Source organism: Triturus cristatus, chromosome 10, assembly GCF_964204655.1.
Source record: "Triturus cristatus chromosome 10, aTriCri1.1, whole genome shotgun sequence".
In the NCBI taxonomy this organism is placed as follows: domain Eukaryota; kingdom Metazoa; phylum Chordata; class Amphibia; order Caudata; family Salamandridae; genus Triturus; species Triturus cristatus.
The window spans coordinates 671474832-671488978 of record NC_140593.1 but is presented as its reverse complement, the minus strand read 5'-3'; the positions used below and the strand labels follow the sequence as shown (position 1 = coordinate 671488978).

Here is a 14147-nt window from a genome sequence, read left to right as displayed (position 1 = left end):
GGTCACCCAGGAAGAAGTGTCCAACACCCCGCAGGGACAAACGGCGCCCGCAAGAGGGTCCAAAAGTCAGGGACCATCCCCCCCACAGGGAGAAGAGGTAGAACGTAGTGCAAGGCCCACTGGAAGCAGCGGAGAAGGCAGGATGACAGTCCCACTAAATCCCCAAGAAGGCACAGCGGTGCAGAAAGAACAAGAGGGCAGCACTGGCAAGCTCCTCCAGACGCCAGGAACACCACAGACCAATACTCAAGCAAAAAGGTGAAGAAAAAGGTTGCATCCGCAACATACCATAACGCCACGAAGAGCAGAAGCCCGCAGGCGACCACAACTCCCCAGCACATACCAGGGCTATATAACAGCCAACCCTGCCCCACATGGGGCACGTCACATCCCAAGACATGGGAACCTCTTAGGAAGAAACTTCCACAGCAGAGGACAACAAAAAGAACCGCGGCAAAAGAAAACCCCGCAGGAGGCCTATCAGGCAGCCAGACGGGAAACGCAGAAGGCCCAATCTCAGGCCCAGCATGGTGTGAAAAACCCAAAGGAAAAACACACAGTCAAAAATGGGCTGGCCAGCAGCCAACAGAACCACAACCTCAGCCAGACAACTGGGGCGACCCGCCCCAACGGAAGAACAGCTCCAAGAACCAGAGTGACACGCAGGTCACTAAGGAGGAGAAGAAGGAGGGGGAGGAGGAGGAGGAGGAGGAGGAGGAGGACGAAGCCCCGCCAAGAACCTCTGTATGGCCGAGTTCGCAGGGGCATGGAACAAAAGAGCACCATCGAAGGGAAGGTCCACCAGCCGTTCCCGAACATTCTCCGGGAACACGCTGTCCCGAAGCCAGGCATGATGACGAAGGGCCACCGAAGAAGCCATGGCACAACCCAGCACCTCCAAGATGTCCAGAGCGGAGCAAAGGATAAACGCCGCCAGCTCCTGACCATCCAAGACATGGTGTCGCAAGTCCACACTGGGACCCTCATGAGAAGCGGCAGACATAAGGGACTCCGCCGAGTCCCACAAACAAGAGGGGGCCCTACCCAAAACACACAGTGTGTTAAGGGCTCGCAGAGCCGCACTGGTCGAGGCTAAAATATTGTGCCCTCAGGAGTCCAGCCAGCGTGTCTACCGTGACGGGGGAGACAACAGCACCGGCAAAGCAGGAAAGGCAGCCTGCAAAAGGCAGCCTCAGGTCGAAGGGTGAAGAGAAAGGCACACTGGATCACGCGGTGCCGGGTGGCAGTGCAGAAGGTGCTGGGGCAACGGGTCTCACGTGGCAGGACATCCCCAAGAGAGAAGGGAAGCAACAGTTCCCTACCACCAGAGCCCTGGTGGAGAACCTCCAAAAGATGGTCGGCGGGGAAATGGGCAGCTGGATCACCTATACGCAAAATTCCCACAGCCGTGGAAACAGTGCGGGCGAAAGCCGCACCTGCCTCCGTGGGGCCCAGCGGAGGGGAAAGTAGCTCCTCGTTAGGAGACGGCTGCAAACTAAGGCGGCCATCCCCCAAGCCAACCGAAGGAAGGAAGGGCCAAGCCTGGACAGAAGGAAGAGGGACCGAGGAGTGGGGGACCTGCGGCTCCTCCGGCGAAGACCGCGGTCGTGGGGATGGCGAGGAGTCGCCTTTCGACGACGTCGGGGAAAAAGCCACGACATGGCGGCCCGTCTCTGGCTAGGATGACACCAGCAACCGCCGAACCTCTGGAGAAGAGGAGGCGTCCGAAGACGAGTCAACGACCCGACGTCGGCTCTGCGCCGTAGAGTCCGCAACCTGAGGTAGGCCACCGTCGGCGACGCCGAGGCGACCTCTGACACAGCACACGGCGCAGGAGACCGGAGATGAGCCGGAGCCCGGGTGGCGAAGGGGCAGTGCCGGAACGGCACCGACCTGACCTCCAACGAGCCAGCCGCATGCGTGGAGGGACGAGAAGGGCCCGGGAAGGACGAGGAGTCTCCCGCCAGCTGCGACTCGTAACAGGGCGAGATGGGCCCTCCGCCGACCACTGTGGCGCCACCGGGGCCAGTAGCCGCCGGCGCCGTAGCGGCGTCACCACGGCCTCGGACAAGGACGCCGTCTGTCCCGAGGACCAAGAGGGGTTCGGGGTGCGACCCGAGCCCCAGCGACCTCCCGCGACACCACAGGGACTCCCGCGGGAGTTTGCGGCAAAGCAGAGGCGCCGTGGTCCGAAGGAGGGACCCCCAAAGGGCCGCACCCCAATGGCACCACATCCTCCGAGCCTGGATCTGAACCACTCGGTGCCGGGGCTGGAGCCGCCGGCAATGCCGCTGAGGGCCCCGCACACTGCAAGGGATCCACTGACATCCCAGGAGGGGAAGGAGAAGCCAGCGAGGCCTGCAAAGCCGCCGCATATGTCTCCATCTGGGCTCTGGATGACCCCACGCCAAGAAACAGCAGATAAGGGGACGACACGCGGGGCCGCACCACCCACGGAGAGCCCACGCCCCCGACAGGCCAGAATCCGACCCTCGGGGACATACTGCGACACTTACCAATAGGTGAGCGGCGCTCTTGTAACCTAGAAGAAGATCGAAATCAGCGAGGGAAGCCGCGGGCCCGAGAACCCTCTGCAGGGGCCAGACGAGGCGCCGACGCCGATCTGGACACACGAGCCGAAAGAAGTTTCATCCGGCGCTCCCGCCGGGACTTCGGCTTCATCTGCTGGCACGCCTCACAATCAGTGGAGTCGTGGTGCTCCCCCAAACACCACATACAGATGGGGTGAGGATCTGTCGCCGACATGAGGCGGCCAGACGACGAGCAAGTTGTAAAGCCTGAAGGCATTCGCACACTGTTCTCACACACGCAGCAATAGTGTAAGGGAAAGGCCTAAACAGGCCCGAGCACAAACCGGATCCGCGTTGCACGCGGAAAAGGAAAAAACTGACGTAGGCGCGCCGGGGTGGGATTTATGTGACATCGCTGACATCACGTGCGCGGACGACGCCTGGGCGGAGTCGCATCATGTCGTCCCCCCGGTGCGCAGGGATGCTGGGCAAGAAAGTTTTCCGGATCCAGTCTCACGCCTGGGGATAATTCTACATGAAGGAATCTGCGGCTAGTAGTCTATCAGATATGCTCACATATGGTGAACATGGCAATTATAGAGAGGAGGGACAGGGACCACCACACACCTAAACTAGAGCTGAAGGGCCGTATGTCCTATGGCCCAGAGAAGCTTAAACCTAGCCTCCTGAGCGACATTGTTCTCTCTAACAACAAAAAAGGTGCTGAAGTGGGAGTATGTAGTGGGCCATCCAAATGTAATGAGACAGGTGTGCCCTAATGTGGCCGGCACATTAGAATCAATGGTTACCTTAGCGGACCAAGAAACCAATGCCAAAAAAGATCATAGCTCTGCATGAGGAACTGCTGACATCACTGAGAGAGCTGCTTTCTAGAGAGCCTAAAAATCTTGAAAACTACATTTCTTTCGCATCCCTGGTATAGTGGTCAATGCAGAAGTGCAAAAAGTACCTTGCTCAAGTCCAGAGTGATATTTCCTTGGCATGAAGTAAATACAAAGAAGCGATAAATCGCGCAAAAGTCAGCTGGGAAGATGAGGCTTGGATTTAATCAGAGCAGCAAGAGAAAGAGACTCTACGGCATTCTGGGGCAAAATAGCGCATGGAAAGCGCCACACAGTCTCGCCTGGGGCCTTCCATGCTCAAACAAAAATTTGGGTAGGCCCCTTGGAGAAGTTATATTCCAGTAGTGGAGCTGATCACAGAGTAACCTTATGCCAGGGTGTAGGAAGCTGGCTCTCTATATAGTGCACTAAAAAGAAGTACACTGTGTAGCGAGTCCAGTGGGTCCCTAATTGGCTTACAGAGGCTAAAGTAGATAATATGAATGCTCTCTTTTGTGGTAGTGTGGGTGAGCAGTTAGGCTTATCAGAGAGTAGTGCTAAGCATTTGTTGTACTCACAGAGGCAATAAATGTGACACACACTCAAAGAATACAACCAAGTCCAAAATAAACAAATAACACTTTTCTATATCTCAAAACTTAGAACTTAGTTCAAAGGTAATTACTGTTTTCAATAGCAATATTCACAGGTAAGTAAATTGTTCAAACCTGTGTGTTTTTATGCACAATGCAATCCTATGGGAGGAAAAGTCAAAGATGTATAAAGGTAGGTACAGTCGGTTTCAGGGGTTCACCTGCGGGGATTGGAATAGTAGTGGGCCAAGGTTCAGAGTACTACCAGCAATTCTTCAGGAGCTGCCCAAGTTCTACTGGAAGCAGGGTGCTAGTGAGGCTGGTAGCTGGTGTGCTACGCAGAAGGGGGGCGCCTGAAAACAGGCTACACAGGGGGACTTGCGGGCAAGTCAGAGAGCTCCAAAAAGAGGGCTTGGGCGCACGGGGTCTCAGAGCACAGTGGCACAGCCGATTTGTCGGGCAGCAAGGGTGCAGAGTGGTTAGGTCGATTGAGCAAAAGATGCACCTTGCAGTCAGGGATAAATAGCTGGCAGAGGAGAAATCAAAGCAGCTGGGCCACTCACGAAAGTGGTTCTCAGTGATGCTGATGTCCCTCGACGGCTGCCTGGTTCTGGTGCATTGAGAATCCAGATTAGACACTCACTGTGGTGTTTGGTGCAGGGCGTCCAGTAACCTGGGGGTTGGTGCAGCAAGGCTCTGGTCGGTCCTAGTTTCTTCACACTTGGTGGGGTGACAGAAATAAACTTTCAGAGAACAAGTACCTTCTCCTGGTCATCTGTGGTGTCGGTTGGGCCGGGGAGCTGCAAGGTTGTGGACCAGACTCTGCTTGTTGGTGCATGCGAACTGCAAGGGAGTAGCTCCTCTTCTCCAAGGGAGACTGTAGGCGATTTTAGAAGTGCTGGCAGGCTACCTAAGGCTTTGGTAGTTCACCAGCTCGCAGGACGAGTCACTTGGTCGCAACTGTCAAGAAAGGGCTGAGGATGGCAGTGTTTCATGCCAAAGTCCAAAGTTCTACTGCAGTTCTCGCAAGGCAGTAACTCTTCTTCATCCTTCTTCTGTTGCTCTGTTTAATCGGAGTTCTTGGGTTCAGGGATGCCACCTAAATACTCCATTTAGGGGTGTTTACGGGAAGTGACAGGTAGTAGCCAATAAGCTATCTACCTGTAGGGTGTCTACACCTTCTATATGAACACTTCCTGTGGGAAGTGGCCATGTCCCTGACCCTTGAATGCTAATTCCGTCCAAAACATGGAGGAATCTGAAAATTGGGGTCCACATCAGCTGGCCTACCCTACGGGTGATGCTGGCTGAATGTGGTCACACTTCTTAATCTTACTAATTTTCCCACCTTATTGCCAAAAAGTGGGGTCAGGACAGGGAGGTGGGAACCTCCACTATCTGGAGAGGCCAAGGGTCGCATAACAAAGGTGGCAGGGTCTTTGAAGATTCCCGCCGTAGCATGCCCAACCTGCTTGGAGGAGGTGTGAACACTACTACCCAGGGCAGACTTTGTTCCTGACCTCTGAGAGCAAAGGCTCTCACCTTAGGAGGTCAGAAACATGTCTATGGTGGCTCCCTGGTCGAAACCAGTCAGTCAACACACTAGTAGTCGGTAGGTTTTCAGGAGCACCTCTAAGGTGTCCTCTGGGTGCATTTATTAATAAATCCAGCACTGGCATCAGTCTGGGTTAATTAAGGCGAGGTGTTTGATACCAAACACACTGGGGTACAGCAACGTCATCATGTAGCTGAGGAACTCATAATGACAAGTGTCCAGTGCATGTATTCGTTAAGGCTTTCTTGTGCACTCGTAATACCTAAGGGTAAACTTCGATACCACGGGCACACATCTGCTCGGGCAGATATGCCCACACATGGGTATAGTACATCCTACCTGGAGATTGTAAGGCCTGCCGTGGGGGTGACTTAACTATACCACATGTAGTGCTGGCAGGCATGGCACACAGGGGTGTGTCACGACGATTGTGTTATCCTAGGAAACAACAACATCCCCACTATTGCACTCCGAATTGAGAAATTAGCAATACATGTTAGTTTCTTCTAATAACTTCTTCCAATGACTAATCACTCTGTAGTCAATTTCATCAATTTTAGTTCTTCATTTATTCAAAGTATGAAGCATTCATATGCGTAGTGTTTGAACCTCACACTACAATTGAAAATTCATATGCATTTAATAGGAATCCCAATGCATTTCGGGACAAGCCCTTCATCAGGGGAAAATGTCCTGTAATGTAATCAACGATTATTGATCAATTAACCAAGAATGGCACAGCCTACCAGTCTAGTATTTTTACAAGAACATAATATCAAGTCTTATGGATAGTTGAATAAACTAAGTTCAGTCAAAAGCGGGAAATAAAAAGATAAATGAAATGAGGCTCCAAGTTCCAGGCCGTTTATAGTACCATTATCCCAGAGAACATACTTATAAATGTGCAAAGTGATGACATAAGTGCTTGATGGTACCTTATGTACCTGAAAACATGCTTGCGTAATCAGAAAAAAACTCCAGAGTACCCATGTGAAAAACCAAACCTAGACAAGTGTGCCAGCTGATATATCCGTGTTACACGAAGGTGCTCAGTGGTACCAAATGTACCTGAAACTGTGCTTGCGCCCACAACAGTTTTCTTTGGAGAACTTTTCCGCACCACAACGCGGAACCACCAGATAAAAAAACTGTGGGAGCATGGAAACAGTGTGCGAAGAGCAGAAAAATTGGAAAGAAACGGTGACTAACACCACCACCAGGGTAGTGCCAACACCGCAAACCCCAAGGGCAGGGAAAGAAGAAGAAGTACAAGCAGAAACCTGCGCAGCCACCCTGCCCGCACATAGACAACCTCCCATCCCTGTGCCCCGAAGGGAAGATCAGGCATAAAAGACATGGCACACGTAGGAAGCCCCCCCCCCCTCATTCTGAGCAAGGAATGGGACCAGTCCCAAGACAGACAGGGACAACAAACCTCCAAGCCACCCCAACCTAGAGGGCAACCACCCACAAGGACAAGGGGCAAGACATGGCCAGAGGACCCTCAAACTAGAGGATAGCAATGAAAGGAGGGAGGGAAGGGAGGACAAGGGTAGAAGCAATCCCCCTCAAACCTGGGGTAGCCAGAGCAGCAGGGCACCGGCTCACCGAAACCCCATCCTCCAAGAACCAAGGGAGGAATGAACCGCCCCCAGTCGGAGCCATCCGTCAAGAACAAGGAAGGCACTCACAGGAGACGCAGCCCCCACCTGGAGGCGAGTACCGAAGACCAACTCAAGGGTCCTCGCAGAATAGAGGACAGGAAGGGCGGGCCGTGAAGGAATCTGCTGCTAGAATCATCTCTACCAGATATATCGTTACCGAAGGTAAGTAATTCGTACATCTGATAGAGACTACTAGCCGCAGATTCCTTCACGTAGGATAGATACCCTAGCAATATCCCCTGGGAAGGAGGGTCTGCGAAAGGACCCCACCAGCCAATGCAGAACAGAGGGCTCCACAGGGGACCAGATCTGTGGACCAGGTAAAACCTCGCCCCTGCCAGGCCAAGGGAACCCCCACAAGCAGAACCCCATCGACCCGAAGGGGACATAGGAGGGAAGAAGGCTAAAGAGGCTCTTACACTCACAGCAGAGGAACCAAGGGCACGGGCTGAGAGGCCGAATCACCCCACTCCCCCACAAGGCAACATAGCTTCTGGCGAATGCCAAGGCAGGAAGACGGAAGAAGAAGAAGCCTAGAGAGCCCAAGGAAACTAGTGAGAAGAAGGCGAGCCCACTCCAGATGGAGAGCAGCCTGCTAGCCAGAACAATGCCAGCAGTCAAGGCCAGAAGCAAGAAGAACAGCCCGAGGCCCCAGGAAGGCCGAGCAGGCGACGCCTAGCAAGGGAGAACACAGGGACACCCGAGACCGCAGAATGGGAGCAGGGCGAGGAAGAGAGGCCCGGGCCACAAACACGAGTGGCCACGCACACGACCTCAGTAAGCAAAAGCAACCTACGTAAACACCATGGAGAACAGGTAACCGAAAGAAACCAGAACCCTCCAGCAGAGCGCAAGCCATATGACAGCTACCATAACCCCACATAGGGCACGTGAAGTCCCAAGATATGGGAACCCTCTTTGGAAGAACTTCCGCAGCAGAGGAAGAAACAAAAGAGCCACGCGGGAAAAAAAGCATCCTTGCTGCAGGCTTGACAGCAGCCCAAGCAAAGCAGAAGGCCCAACCTCAGGGCCAAGTCTGCGCAACAACGCCTGTAGAACTCACACACAACAACAAAAGGGCTGTCCAGCAGCCAACAATGCCAAAGTCCCAAGGAAGGACGTAAGCGGCCAGAAAAACATACTCCACAACCATAACAGCCGGCCTAAAAAGGCCCAAAAGCAACAGTAACTCAGAAGTCACTGAGGAAGGGATGGAGTGGGAGGAGGACGGAGCCCTGCCAAGAGCCTTTGGATGGCGGAGTCGGCCGGGGCATGGAACAGACTGCCATCAAATGGGAGATCAATGAGCCTCTCCCGAATATTTTCAGGGAAAACGCCGTCCTGAAGCCAAGCATGGCGACGGAGAGCGACCGAGGAAGCCACGGCCCGGCCCAGTGCCTCAGAGATGTCCGGAGCGGAGAATAAATGCGGCAAGCTCCCGGCCATCCAAGGCATGATGCCGCAAATCCACCTGAGCAGACTCCTGGGATGCTGCAGACCCCAGAGACTCAGCCGAGTCCCACAAACAGGAGGAGGCCCGAGCCAGCACAAACAAGGTGTTAAGGGTTCGCAGGGCCGCGCTGGTCGAGGCGAAAATGTTGCGTCCCCAAGTGTCCAGCCAGCGGGCCTCTCTGAACGGCCGAGCCAACAGGGGCGGCAGGGAGGGAAAAGCAGTCTGCAAAAGGGGGCTGGAGGCTGAGGGGTGAAGGGACAGGCACGCCGGGTCACGCGGCGTCGGAAGGTGCCGATGGAGAAGATGCGGAGGCACCGGGTTGTGGTAAATATTTCATTACCGGTACTATTTTTTATGCGGTAAAGTCTAGTAAGAATAACTCAGTAAATATAAGAGGCAGAATCCGTGGTATTAGAGGTTCTAAAAGGCTTTATTCCTCTACAAAGGAAATACAATTCGAATTGCAGGCTTCACACTCCATCACCATGAGGGTTCAGGAAGGAAGGCAATACATTATTGACAGGTAATCACTTTTATAAGAAATACATTATAGTGTAACAGATGCAGGAGGCGTAACAGTTGATAAGAGAGATAAAATATGCATACGTAACCAAAAAGGCGGACATATAGGCGTAACTTAGAAAACGTCATTATACATGATGTCACAAGTGGGTGGATCCATAAGAGAATCCTGCAATGTCAGCAGAAATATTTGGCAGAGATGCGCGCGCAGCCGCATGACGTGTGATTGACGTGCAACTAGAGGGTGAAGGGGACTTGACATTTAGCTCTACATGTGGAGACAGAAGTCTGAGGGGTCATGTCAACCTAATTCCAAATCATATCTAATATCTTATGTTTAAAGAACTGTATTATCCAAAAGGAAAGGTCTCTCGGACGGAATCTATTCTATACTGACTGTTAGTGCGTGTACGAGCGTCTAAGTGTCTACACGAGATGCGAGGGGGCAGGAATCTTCCATGGTAACAGGGGCTATGAATTACTTGCACGAGGACAGTGAGGCCTGGCCCTTTGCACGGTAGCTGGAAGAATGTTTACCTAAACTACTAGACAGGAATGCATCGGATGAGGAGCGAAGCAGATAATCTTGAAGGTGAAATACAGTTTTTGGCAGGCAACAGGCTGGATCAGGCACCGTTAGCCGCGCAGGGAGTAGGACAAAGTTCATGGATACAGATGCGGGCTCGGGCTGGAGCTTTCAGAGGCAGAAAGCAGGAAAGGCTTGATGGCAGAATTCAGGGCCTACTCGCCTGAATCTGTAAAATGTGGAAAGTGAACCACATAAAGTCGGTGGCCTTTCATACTTAGGAATGGAATATCTGACCCATTCATGGTGGATCTGAAAGAGGACATGTTGACGGTGGACGCACATGTATTTGCGTCTTCAAAACTGGAACTGGAGGGAACATACATGTACTTATAGCATGCACATGGAGCCGTTGGGGTCTACGATAGGGGACATAACTGATCACAAAATTCATATTTCCTCATTCCCTCCTTGTCCCCTACGGACCCTCAGGAGATATCGATCTTCATCAATCCATCGATCTGTTCATATAGCATCATTTGTTCTTCTTTCTTCTTCCGGGATTTTGAACGAAAACTTGGAGGTGGGATGCACGATGTGGCACACAGGCCACAAATCGCTGGCCCACATTGTAGACATAAGCAGCAACTGAATAGTATGAGAAAGCCAATACCTAGGAAGGATAGGATCCTCCATCCCCAGGTGGACAACACGCTCCAGAACCAACCGGACCAAGTCCAGGTGCCTGGACTCTGGTGTATCTGGCTTATAATCTTATGAAGGCGGGTTATGGCTTTATATACTGACGGTGAATTTTCTGGTATGAAAATGCAGCAACTTGATCCGATGACCCTACAAGCTCCGCCCCTATCGGCCAGGATGACGTCAAGGACAAGACGATTTTGAAGCACAACAATCCGCATAGCAGACTGCTCTTCTGTTAAATTGCCTAAGGCGGAAATAGTTTCGTTCACTACTGCTTCAAGGGTTCTGGTTAATCTACGTATCAGCTTACTATTGGTAACTGTACCTATATAGGGAAAGAGACCTTTATTGAAATCTGTGTATTGCTCCCATGCCGTTTCAGTGTAATCGACAATCGGGAGATCTCTCTGCTGTCTATTGTGTACTAAATGGGTATTTCTGTGATAATCAGGAGGAGCTAGGAAAACAGGTGGCAGAAGGAATGCTATGTAACAGGTACCATCCCAGTGTGGTAAATAAAATTCATTACCGGGACTTAATTTGATACGGAAACATAATAAAACAGCTCAGTAAAATGAGAGGCAGAATCCGTGGTATTAGAGGTTCGGAATGGGCTTTATTCCAATGAACGATTATAATCGGTTGCTCCAAGTTCCGTCACCACGAAGGTTCAGGAAGTGAAGTACATACTTTATTGACAAGAAATGACTTTTATAGTACATACATTATAATGAAGCGAATGCAGTAGGCGTAACAATTGATAAGGAAAATGACGATTCATATGCGTAACCGAAAATGGGTGTAATAAGGAGTAAAAAGGAACATAATTGGTTATGATGTCATATATAGGTGGATCTATAAGATTATACTTGGCATAGATGCGCGCGCAGCAGCATGACGTGTGATTGACGTGCAACTAGGGGGTGAAGGGGACTTGACATTTAGCTCTACATGTGGAGACAAGAAGTCTGGGGGGTCAAGTCAACCTAATCCCAAATCATATCTAACATCCTATGTTTAAAGAACTATGTTATCCACAAAAAGAAGGACTCTCGGACAGAATCTATTCTATACTGACTGTGTGTGCGTGCACAAGCGTCTAAGTGTCTACACTAAATGCGAGGGCAGGAATCTTCCATAGTAACAGGACTATGAATTACTTGCATAAAGACAGAGAAGCCGAGCCATTGCTCGGTAGCTGGAAGGAATGTTTACTTAAACTACTAGACAGGAATGCATCGGCTGAGGGGCGAAGCAGATAACTCGAAGGTGAAATACAGTTCTTGGCAGAGAATAGGCTGATGTCAGGCTTCGTGAGCCGCGCAGAGAATGAGACAAAGTTCATGGTCACGGATGCAGGCTCAGACTGGAGCTTTCAGAGGCAGAAGGCAAGAAGAGTTCGATGACAGAATCAGGGCCTACTTGCCTGGACTGTAAAATGGCATAAGTGAACCATATAAAGCCGGTGGCCTTTCATACTTAGGAATGGAATATCCGGCCTATTCATGGCGGATCTGACAGAGGACATGTTGACGGTGGACGCACATGTGTTTGCGTCTTCATAACTGGAACTGGAGGGAACATACATGTACTTGTGATACATACATGGAACCGTTGGGGTCCAAGATAGGGGACATAACTGACCAGAAAAATCCATATTTCCACATTCCCTCCTTGTCCCCTACTTGCCCGTTAAGAGATATCAATTTTCATCAATCCATTGATCTGTTCATATAACATCATTTGTTCTTCTTTCTTCTTACGTGACGAATAAAATCTTGGTGGTGGAATACACGATGTGGCACACAGACCACAGATCGCTGGTCCACATTGTAGACATAGACAGCAACTGAATAGTATGAGAAGGCCAATACCTAGGAAAGATAGGACCTTCCATCCAAAGGTAGATATTATACTCCAAAACCAACCGGACCAAGTCCAGGTGCCTGGGTTCTGGTGTATCTGGCTTACAATCTTATGAAGGCGAGTTATGGCCTTATATACAGATGGCGAATTTTCTGGTATGAAAATGCAACAGCTTGATCCGATGACCCTACAAGCTCCGCCCCTATCAGCCAGGATGACGTCAAGGACAAGACGATTTTGAAGCACAACAATCCGCATAGCAGACTGCTCTTCTGTTAAATTGCCTAAAGCGGAAATAGTTTCATTCACTACTGCTTCAAGGGTTCTAGTTAATCTACGTATCAGCTTACTATTAGTAACAGTACCTATATAGGGAAAGAGACCTTTATTGAAATCTGTGTATTTTTCCCATGCTGTTTCAGTGTAATCGACTATTGGGAGATCTCTCCTTACTCTACTATTTACTAAATGAATATTTCTGTGATAATCAGGAGGAGCTAAAAAAACTGGTGGCAAAAGAAATGCAATGTAGCAGGTACCATCCCAATCTAGGGGTAGACGCATATATGCAGTCTGACCACATATAAAGTAGGAGTGGCGATAAGCTCTAAATGAGGATTTGCCTTGATCACTGAATTTTACTATAGTAGTGCATTTACTATGGCCCATATGTATGGAACCAACCTTTCTTACACACAATTCACCTTTCGCTGGGAATACTGACATTGTTGGTAAAACTAGTTCAACTTCGGATTCGACATTTAGAATCATGAGATTAGGTGTAAAATTACCTAATCCATATACTTCATTTTCTAGATCAGTTCCTGTTCCTTTGGGGCGACCCTCCTTGTCAGGGTAACAGACCTTGAATAAAACTAGGTTCAGATTTCCCCATACCCAATGGTCTTGATAAACTGCTGTGTCTGAGTCTATGGAATTGATTAAGCTGAACCATGCTCCACAGGAGCCGTTATGTGTAAACGGATGTGGAAAGAAAGGCAGGACTCCTTCATAATTCTGATAGGGAGGGAGCCGGGCACACACCCAACAATTAGTAGCATTACTAGTCTGGTGGGAATGATCTAACATACTAATGAAAGTGTTATTGCGCAGCGCAAGTCTATAAGACAATTCATGCGGGGGTAAGTCACTAAAAGAATGTTCAGCAGTAACATTGTAAACATTTCTGGCAATAGGGTAATATATGTGCAACAATATACTTGCAGTAATTATTAAAAGACTTAAGAAAAACAAGATTAATAATGTCATTATGCAATGGCTACGCAATGATTTACAGTACGCATGTCGCTTCAACATTTTTCGCGTGCTTTCTCTATTCAGGTCCGGAGGATACATGTCGGAGACAGATTCAACCGCTTCACCTAGGAGAGGACTTAAACAATCAAATCGTCCGACGGTCTCGGCCTTAGTTTTAGTTTATAGAGTTCCTTGCTGTTGGTCTCAGCCAAAGGTAGTTTTGAGTCAATGGGTGAAGACACACGAGGTGGGCTATTTACATCTGCAGGAAGTCCATGAAATTTCTTGATATGACTCGAATGAATCCATCCTTTTCTGCCTTCAATCTTCACGGCTGTTCTTGTGGTCAGCAGGACCAACTTGGGTGACTTCCACCTGGGCTCCAGCTGAGTCTTTCGGTCGAAATTCCTCACAAGGACGAGGTCCCCCGGAATTACGTCAAGGGGTTTCACCTCAGTGTTGTCGGGAAAGGCTGCAGCTACCTGTGAACGACAAGATTGTAGTGCAGACATCAAGGACGCCAAGTAATCTGTCAGCATATTACAGTCAATATCAGTTATTTTGCGTGGTATAGGCGTCCCCCACATATTTGGTGGTCTGCCGAAGATCACCTCATACGGGGATAGCCCTGTT

At 50.2% G+C, this 14147-nt stretch overlaps 1 protein-coding gene across 2 annotated transcripts in view; it reads right to left on the bottom strand.

Annotated features, from left to right (window-relative positions):
- Positions 1-14147, bottom strand: part of WDR90 (WD repeat domain 90) — a 1426420-nt gene that overhangs the window by 179203 nt on the left and 1233070 nt on the right. The gene's annotated exons all lie outside the window — the stretch shown is intronic.